Below are 10,224 nucleotides of genomic sequence, written 5' to 3'. Positions count from 1 at the left end.
ACCTTGTACATTTTCAACTCTTCATCTTATGTTAGCATTTACTCATTTTTGGATACTCAATTTATCTCATTTTTTTGATATTACTCATAGTTTTTTACTAATAAACCTTGTACATTTTCAACTCTTCATCTTATGTGAGCATTTACTCATTTTTGGATACTCAATTTATCTCATTTTTTTGATATTACTCATAGTTTTTTTACTAATAAACCTTGTACATTTTCAACTCTTCATCTTATGTGAGCATTTACTCATTTTTGGGTATCTTCATTTACAAATAGGATTTATCTCCTCCCTACACATGGATTGATGCTATTGGCCCATAGGAACCTTAATTGGACCATAATCCAAAAATTTCTGAAAATCTAGACCCTTAGACTAAGGTTCTTTATACCTATTTCCAATTAATTTCAATTGCACATTGGAAAATTCTTTTTGAATTTTTGTTTCAGGGGAACTTATTTTAATAAGATGAGTTATTTTTCTATCCAAAATATTCATAATCTGAATATTCTCTCTCTAGAATAATTTTCTCTCTCTAGGCTAAAACAGTTAGAAATAAGGTCTTTATATTTCTGAAGAGGGATTGATTACAGCGGAAGATACTAGACATCAAAAAAGGGGTTGGGGGAGGAATCTTACAATTTTGGTTTATTGAATTACATATATATATACTTATATACTATATATTACTTGAACAGGCACAAGCTGCTGATGATCCACCCGCCGCCACTGCAGAGGGTGGACGTGAGCACTACTCATTGGACATTCCGACCGATGTGAGCTCATTTGAGCATGGAGGGAGCACCGAGTCATCATCTGGGTCTGAGTAGTACTCAGACTTATAGTATCACATTCCATATTGAGGATGTGGTTGTATATATTTTTTTGTAAACTGAAGCCATGGGCTACTTCGACATATGGACTCCCTTGTATATATGTGTGAAATTTTGATAGTAATGTTGAATCGTGAATCATGTCTGTCTTGAATCGTGTATTGACAATGTATGCATTCATGTCGTTCTTGTCTTAATCTTTCTCATGGATATGTTCTTCGTGGATGGTCCAATGCACCAAAAAAAAAAAATTCAAAGAGTGTTATTGGGTGCTGGAATGCTGGAACAGCATTCAGGTACCAAGTAGCACTCTTTGGATTTTTTTTTTTGCTCTCTGTTCGCGTGTATAAACGCGTCAGAACTGCAAACAGTCGCGTGTATATACGCGGATAATCTGTAAAATACGCGTGTATAAACGCATCAAAGTTGAGAAATACACGTGTATAAGCACATCTAAATTCACAAAACACATGTATAGACGCTTGTATCAGCGCATCTAAATGCAGCTGGAACTGATAGAACACGTGTATACTCCCGTGTATCAGCGCGTCTAAACAGTCCTATACACACGCTTTTACACGCATGTCTGTGGCCGCGATGATACACGTGCTAATACACGGGCCCGCTACTTTTTTTCACAAGTCATTTTTAGCGACTAGGAGCGCGGGTATGAGCCCGATCCCTTGTAGTGGATTTTTCAAGAAATAGAGAGTAGACTGAAAATACTTCTTAGATGGAGAGTGCCTTGAGCTGCTGCTATAGAGGTTGCTGGAGGAGAAGATGGAGACATGGAAGTTGGAGTGGAGGCCGGAGGAGAAGATGATGAGGCACAAACTGACTAAACAGCAGCACCCGGCCTGGTATAGATAGCAGCTCCATGAACACGCAGCAACGAGAGAATGGCGGGGCAGACAGGAGCGGCCAGAGGCTGAGGAGACAAGCGGGCAGTTCCAGCAGGAGATGGCAGGGCAGATGCGGCGCAGGCCTTGCTGGAGATGAAGAGGCAGAGGCGTAGAAGGGGGCGCGGTCCAGGGGAAGATGGCGCAGATTTGCAGCAGGCTGGAGCTGAATCGTGGCGACAGAAATATGGCGGGGCAGAGATTGCGCAGGAGCAGGAGCAGCACGAACTGCAGCTGAAGAGGTGCGGCCAGATGTCGAGGCCAACAGGAGAAGCCGGTGGGCAGAAACAGGAAATGGCGCGTAGATTTTTGGGACAGATGTCAGAGAAGGATAGCGGGGCAGAGGTAGAGGATATCTGGGAGAGGTAAACTGAAAGGAGAAGATGGAGATGATGCAGCTATGGTTTCAGCAGAGAGAGAAGAGGCTTCATGGCTCTGATACCATGTTAGAAATCTAGCATGGTATCATACTAAACTAAAACATGAGGAAGACTGCAAAGGAATGAAGCAAAACTGAGAGATACTTTCCATTGATGTGACCCCTGAATAAATAGGGCCAAGTACAAGACCATGAGCGAGAGTGCTTATGGGATAAATGTAGAGGTGCCACATGGCACACACTCAAGACTCAAGACAAAACTGAAACTCGACAAATGTAGACTAGAGAAATAGTACACTTAGTGTGCACTTATTTCCAACAAGTGTTACTTTCATCAATATTGATTTTTATGCATAAATAGATGCATAAAAGAATTTTTTTATTATAAAAGTGTTACTTTCATCAAAATTGATTTTTATGCATAAAAGAATTTTTTTTATTATAAAAGTGTTAGTTTCATCAAAATTGATTTTTATGCATAAATAGATGCATAAAAGGATTTTCTTTTATATAAAAGTGTTATTTCCATAAAAGTTGAATTTTATGCATAAATAGATGCATACAAAAAAAAATTTATATCAAAATAAGAGTTCTCTTTAATCATTGTTTAAAACATCTTTCTATGTATAGAATTTAAATCTAATGTAAATCACTCTTTTATAAAAAAATAAATAAATCAATATGCATCTTTCTATGCATAGAATTTAAATCTAATGAAAATCACTCTTTTATAATAAAAAAATAATCAATATGCATCCTTCTATGCATAGAATTTAAATCTAATAGAAATCACTCTTTTATAAAAAAATAATCATATGCATCTTTCTATGCATAGAATTTAAATCTAATAGAAATAACACTTTTGTAATAAAAATATTTCTACTATGCATTTTTCTATGCATAGAATGAAAATAACACTTTTAGAATATACAAACGATGGGGATTACTCTTTTTGAATAATAAAAGGTAATACTTATTTCATAAAAGGTAATACTTATTTCATAAAATTTAAGAAAATTTTACCATAACCTCCTTTGTATTGTTGACCATTTTTCAAATTTTCCTATTCTTAATTTACTTAAAAATCACTCTTTTATAATAAAAAAATAATCAATATGCATCCTTCTATGCATAGAATTTAAATCTAATAGAAATCACTCTTTTATTAAAAAAAAATCATATGCATCTTTCTATGCATATAATTTAAATCTAATAGAAATAACACTTTTGTAATAAAAATATTTCTACTATGCATTTTTCTATGCGTAGAATGAAAATAACACTTTTAGAATATACAAACGATGGGGATTACTCTTTTTGAATAATAAAAGGTAATACTTATTTCATAAAATTTAAGAAAATTTTACCATAACCTCCTTTGTATGGCTGACCATTTTTCAAATTTTCCTATTCTTAAAAATTATCCCCAATTTATTTAAAGCATTCTAAACTAATCAAATTTCACTTTTAAAAGAGAAACAATATGAAAAGTTTAATTCAAACAATTTGATTACTTAACTAGGATCAATTTGATTACTTAACTAGGATAAAGAAGGGCTGAATTTAAGAATGAGAGAGGGGGAAAGCCTTTCCAACAAGGCATAGCATCAGATTATCATTTTAAAGATAACAAAAAAAAAAAGAAAACCATCAAAAGAATAAGAAAAAGTAGGATTTCTAACTTACATGAAATTCTAGGAGTTTCCTTTGGCTTGATGGTTTGAGGGATCTACTCTTGTTTGCAACAAGAGTGGCCACAAATTCTTTAGAAGAGGGAAAGGTCAAAAACTAATGAATTATTAAGAAATTCACAATTTATGACTCTGGGGAGAAGTAGAGTAACAGTGCATAAAACACTATTAAGCTTCAACAAAGGGGGAGGCTTCTATTTATAAGAAAAAGTGAGCTTCTAACCAAGCAAATTGATTCTAGAATTTTCCAAATCAGTTTGGTCCATTTTTAACATTTTTGGGTCAGTTTAGCTTACTTTTTGGAACTAGACTCGAATTAGGAGAGAGGAGAGATGAAATATCTCAATTTTTTAGAATTTAAAACTCCACCACACGTAAAATAGGTGCCTCCTTCATGAGGAGGAATCCGCGCATTTGAGGTGTCAAAAATTCATTTTTTTAGTATTTCCTTCTCTTCATCTTATGTGAGTATTTACTCATTTTTGGGGGGATTTTCTTTATTTTTTCTATTTATCTCCTCCACACATTTGGATGAATCTGATCGGCCCCTCAAAACCTTAATTAAAAATTTTCAGAAAATCTGGACCCCTAGGATAAGGCCTTTTGAACAGATTATAATTGATTTCTAATGCACCTTCTGAAAATCTTTTTTAACTTCTACTTCAAGGGAATTTATTTTAATAAGAAGAGATATTTTTTCATCCAAAAATATCTAAAATCTGAATAACCTCTCTCTTGAACATTTTCTCTCTCTAGGCCAAAATAGGTAGAAACAAGATCTTTTATATTTCTGAAGAGGGATTTGATTACAGGGGAAGATACTGGACATCTTGAGAGGCTGAGGAGGAATCTTACATTCTCTCCCACTTGAAAAATGCTAGATGTTCTTATCTTGCAAACTGGGAGTAATCTCGTAACAATTCGGCTTCTTTCTCCCAGGTGGCTTCTTTAAAAGTATAGAACTTCCATTTGACCAATAATTCTCTCAGAATTCTGTTCCTAAGAACCTTTTCTCAGACATCAAGGATTTCTTCAGGTTGGAGTTCCATCTGCCCTTGGGTTAAAGAAGTTAAGATTTCATCATCAAGCACATGATTCGGGCTTGGGATATAATTTTTAAGAAGGCGGACATCAAATAAATTATGTACTTTGAGATGAGGAGGCAGAAGAAGCTCGTAGGCTAAGTCACCTACTTTCTTTGTAATCAGATATGGTCCACAATATCTGGGGGATAACTTCTTGTACTTCCCAAGAGATAGAGAACTTCTTTTGGGGCGTACTCGAATGAAGACCATATCTGCTTCTTCCAATATTTTGGCTGTCCTCTTCTTATCTGCATATTGCTTCTGTCGATCCTGGGTAGCTTTCATATCTTTATAAATTGATTGTACTTGCTGCTCCATGTCGTCAAGCATCTGTCTGGACATCTCGACCCTAATCAATGGGTCGGACCAAGTTAATGGAGTTAAGCAATATTGTCCATACAAAGCTTTGAAAGGGCTCATCCCAATACTTCTGTGATAAGAAGCATTGTAGGCGAACTCGACTAGGTGCAGATAGCTTAGCCACTTCCTGGGTTCCCTGCCCACAGCATGTCCAAATCCAAAGTATATCTTTGATTACTTGGTTCACCCTTTCTGTTTGACCACCGGTCTCTCGGGGTGGTAAGCTAAGCTGAGATCCAAGAAAGTTCCTACTGCTTCAAAAAATGCAGTCCAAAATCTTGACGTGAATTTGGGATCTCGATAACTTACTATTCTTCTGGGTAGGCCATGCAATCTGAAGATTTATTTGAGGAACACTCTGGCCACATCCACTGTAGTGTAGGTTTCTTTTACTGGAATCAGATGGGCAACTTTGGTTAGTCTATCAACTACCACGAAGATGGAGTTGTAACCTGATTGCACTGAGGGTAATCCAGTAATAAAATCCATACTGATACATTCCCACTTCATCTGGGGGATGCCTAATGGATGTAGCTTTCCAGGTATTTTTACTCTCTCGGCCTTGACTTTCTGTCAGGTCAGACATTGACGTACATGATTAAGTACATCCTTTTTTAGACTAGGCCAAAAGAAGATTTTCTTCACAGACATGTAGGTTTTGATGAAACCTAGATGTCCTACAATAAGGCTGTCATGGGCTTCATTCAAAATTTGATCCTTAGTTCCCTCATCATTGGGAATGCATAGCCTATGATTATAATACATAATTCCATCATCCACGCTATACCCTTGAACTCGAAACTCCTGTGTAGTTTTGCTTTCCTGCATAAGTAGGGTAGCAATAGGGCCAAAGAATCTATCTTGCATGATCTTCTCACTTGCTTCAATAATCAAAGGATTTGACACTACAGTAATTGTAAGCAAGGAGGCTTTTTTGCTGAGGACATCTGCTACCACATTATCTTTGCCTGGGCGGTACTTGATTTCATAATCAAATTCCTGCAGGGTCATTATCCACTATCTTTGGCGCATGTTGAGATCCTTCTGAGTGAAGATCCACTTTAAGCTCTGATGATCTGCATCAAAGTGAATCTTTGACCTAGTAGGTAATGTCTCCACAACTTCAGGGCATATACTACTGAAAGTAGTTCTAGGAAATGGGGACAACATAATTCCTCTTATGCGTTTTGAGTTTTCGAGATTCATAGGCCACTGCATGAGTGCACCTCCCAGGGCAAAACCACTAGCATCAGTACCTCAAAGGGTAGAGAGAAATCTGGCAGCTTCAAAACGGGATTGGTTTACCAAGGCGGTCTTCAGCTTATCAAAAGCACTCTGGCATCTGGCAGACCATTAAAACGGAATATTCTTCTTGAGAAGATTAGTTAAGGGGGAAGCTATGAGAGCATACTTTGGTATAAAAATTCTATACCAACAAATCAATCCCAAGAATCCTCTGACTTCTTTCACTATCTTTGGTTCAAGCCAATCTATGACTGCTTGGACTTTGGCGGAATCTGGAGAAATTCCATCTTTGGATACCAGAAAGCCCAAGTATTCAACATGGTCAGCAAAGAAAGTGCATTTTCTCTTTTTTCAAAGAGTTGGTGCTTCCTTAGGATCTCAAGAACTCTTCTGACATGAGCTTCATGGTCAGATGCATTCTTTGAGTAAATCAGAATATCATCAAAGAAAACAAGAACAAAATCATCCAAGTCTTCTTTGAGAATGTCTTGCATTAATCGATTGAATGTAGCTGGGGCATTTGTCAATCCAAATGGTATGACGGTGAATTCATAATGCCCATACCGAGTATTGATGGCTGTCTTCGGGATATCTTGCACATTAATCCTGATCTGATCATACCCTGATTTGAGATCTATCTTTGTGAAGATCTGGGCTCCACTTAGCTTGTCCATAAGCTCATCAATTCTGGGGGTAGGATACTTATTCTTAACTGTCAGCTTATTGAGACCTCTGTAGTCCACACAGAGTCTTAGCGTTCCATCTTTCTTTTTCTGAAAGAGAACTGGCGCACCCCAAGGTGAAACATTGGGTCTTACAAACCCTTGTTCTAACAGCTGTCTAAGCTATTCCTTAAGTTGGATGGCTCCAGGAACTGGCATTTTGTACGTGTGCAGGGCTACTGGCTGAGCTTCGGGGATCAATTCTATCACATGATCTACTTCCCGAATTGGAGGCATCTCTAATAATTCTGCTAGGAATAAACCATCATAATCACTTAACCATTCGGGTTCTTTAACTTTTAGCTTTGACTCTACTGGATTCATTTTGATAACATACATGAGCTACTTCTTTCTAAGTCCTTTTAGTAACTTAGAAGCCTTTACTAACTGCAAACTTGTGGGGATCCTGAAATTTTGATTCCTTGAACTTTATTTCCGTGTGAAGGTCACTGAAGAAAATGGTTCCATTATGACAGTAAATGTCAGCTTGATTTTTGTGGAGCCAATCCATTCCAAGAATCCCGTCGAAAACTCCCAAAGGTATAACTCTAAACTGATAAGTCAGTTAAATTCCCATCTAGATTGAACTGAATACGATCTGTCTCAAGGTGAGTGAAAAGAATCTTCCCACTTGCCAATTCAACTTGCATAGGTTTCCCGGATTTTTGATTTAAGACAAGCATCTAGCAAAAATGAAAGAATGGAATGACACGATCTATACTTCCAACACCATACAGTATAGTTATGGCAAGGAAGTCAGCAAACAACAATATTGCCGACTTGCTAGGCGGCTACAGATGGGTGGATGGTAGCATGCCAATGTCAAATTCAAAAGATTTTGCTTACAACAAGTTTACCAATGTTTACGTCGAGGTGGAGGCGCTTCAACGAGCTATGATTCAGTTTTATGATATGACATTAGAGGAGATGGATGGAAAGGCTATATTTGTCCTCAAATTAGATGAATGTCAAGTTGTAAAGGGCCAAAGGGTGGAACGTACAATTCTGACACTCATGAGTAGGGCATTGAAGTGAAAGAGCTTAGACGGCGAAGATGAAACAGGTGATGCGTGTTGAGATTCAAGCTCGATGTCAGAGTGCGCCAGCTATGCTATGTGCTGGCAAATTAGGTAGGAACATGTGTGAGACATAAATGACCGCGTGTCCAGCTGGTCATAGTGTGTGGACATTAGCTAGGGTTAGTAGAGTGTGGACACAACTCATTGTGTGTTGTGTGGATTATGGATTAGTGCATTATGCTTTGTGTGAGTGTGGACATGGCTTCCCTCTATGGTTAGGGTTTGCAATATACATTAGGGTTTGCTCCTGTGTGTGTGTCTCCTCCTCCTCTACCATTCTTTCAACATGGTATCAGAGCCTTGTGCTGTTTATTAGGGTTTATGAGTGAGTGAGTGAAGAGGGAAAAGAAGCTGTGAAAAGAAGCTGTGAAGCTGTCCATTGGAGCTGTGAAGCTTGGAGCACACTGTATCTTATCAGATCTGAGAGCTTGGCCTACCGGGTAAGGTCTTCTAAACATCCTTGAGCGGATTGCAGGTGAAACAGGCAAAAGCAAAGCAAAATAGAGCAAATCAAAGCAAAGAAAAATTCTATTTTTTGAAGCTCTCCATTAAAGCTTGGGAACATTGATGTATGGTGGAAATACGTGTGATTATGGCAAAAGACATATGTATTTGACAAAGAGGGATGTATTAGCAACCTATGTGCAAGCCTTGAACAATTTTTGGAGCAATTTACATGCATTTGATTGAGTGAAATTACTGGTTTTTTGAGCTCTCACAAAACAGAGAAGAGGAAGCCCAAAATTGAAGCATTTGGAGTGTGATTTTGGCTCAAATCCAACCATTGGTGGGTTGCACACATACCTAGGTGTCTTGGGCACTTGTAGCACTCATCAATTATCATCATAAAACTTCCCAAAGGGCCCTACAGCATGCGGCGCAGCCAGACAGGAGAAAACATAGCATTTTTCTGGTTTTTGCCTACGAGGAGATCAATTTCTCATTGGGTGCTTGGTTCCTTCCACAACTTCCTTAGCAATTGGATGCTTTACACCTTGGAGAAGAGGGCTATGTGATTTGTTTGGTCAATGATGCTTAATTGAGCTGGGAATGAGCTGATTAAAACAGGCTGTCCACTGGGGTTGCAGAGAAACAGAGCATTTTAATCGAGCAATTAATCCTTGATGTTTTACAATTGGACAAATTCCTCTTACATGGAGTTGATGGACACTATTGCTAAGCCAATGAATGCCTGGTTGCTCAATTTGGTGAAATATTGAAGAAATTAGAGCCAAATCATTACTGGTTGTTCTAGTTTTTCTGGTTTTTCCAAAAACAACGAAAAGGGGTTTTCAAAAATCGATACGTACACATGTCAGATGGTGTTGATACTCAACATTGAGGTTCATTAGGTGTCAATGCAAGTTTCCCATACTTGATTGCACCATTACATTGCGATTTGGAGCCTTGGAAGGCGTGTCAATTCAGGGTATCCCGCACTGAGTGAGACAGTTCATCTTGGATGATTACAGGTTGATTTTCTACATCAATTTTGGAGTTTGTTGGCTACCTTGGAGTATCTGGAACACTCATTGGAGTGTGGTTGATCTGAGGAAGGCTCATTTACAGATTTGAAGTGTGCGGAAGGTGTATGCATTGAGCAACATGTCGGACAATCCAGTTCAGATTGTTGGTGAAAAGCTGGATAGGAAGAACTTCCAGGCGTGGAAGTACAGGATAAAGAGTTTCTTGAAAGGAAAAGGATTTTGGAATCTCATTACAGGTGCTGAGCCTGAGCCTGAGCTACCTCGGCAACCTACACAGCAGCAGCTTATTGCTCATAAGCAATGGTCAGAGAGAGCATTCAAAGTGCTGCATTATTTGTCTATATGTATATCTGATGCTATGCTCATACACATTCAAGATGCTGAGAATCCCAAAGATGCATGGGATGCTTTGGTCAAGATGTTTGATACAGATACGAGTGC

The sequence above is a fragment of the Cibotium barometz genome, chromosome 18, assembly GCF_041138505.1.
Source record: "Cibotium barometz isolate CiBa-2024 chromosome 18, ASM4113850v1, whole genome shotgun sequence".
NCBI lineage: Eukaryota > Viridiplantae > Streptophyta > Polypodiopsida > Cyatheales > Cibotiaceae > Cibotium > Cibotium barometz.
Note: the sequence above shows the minus strand (reverse complement) of the source record.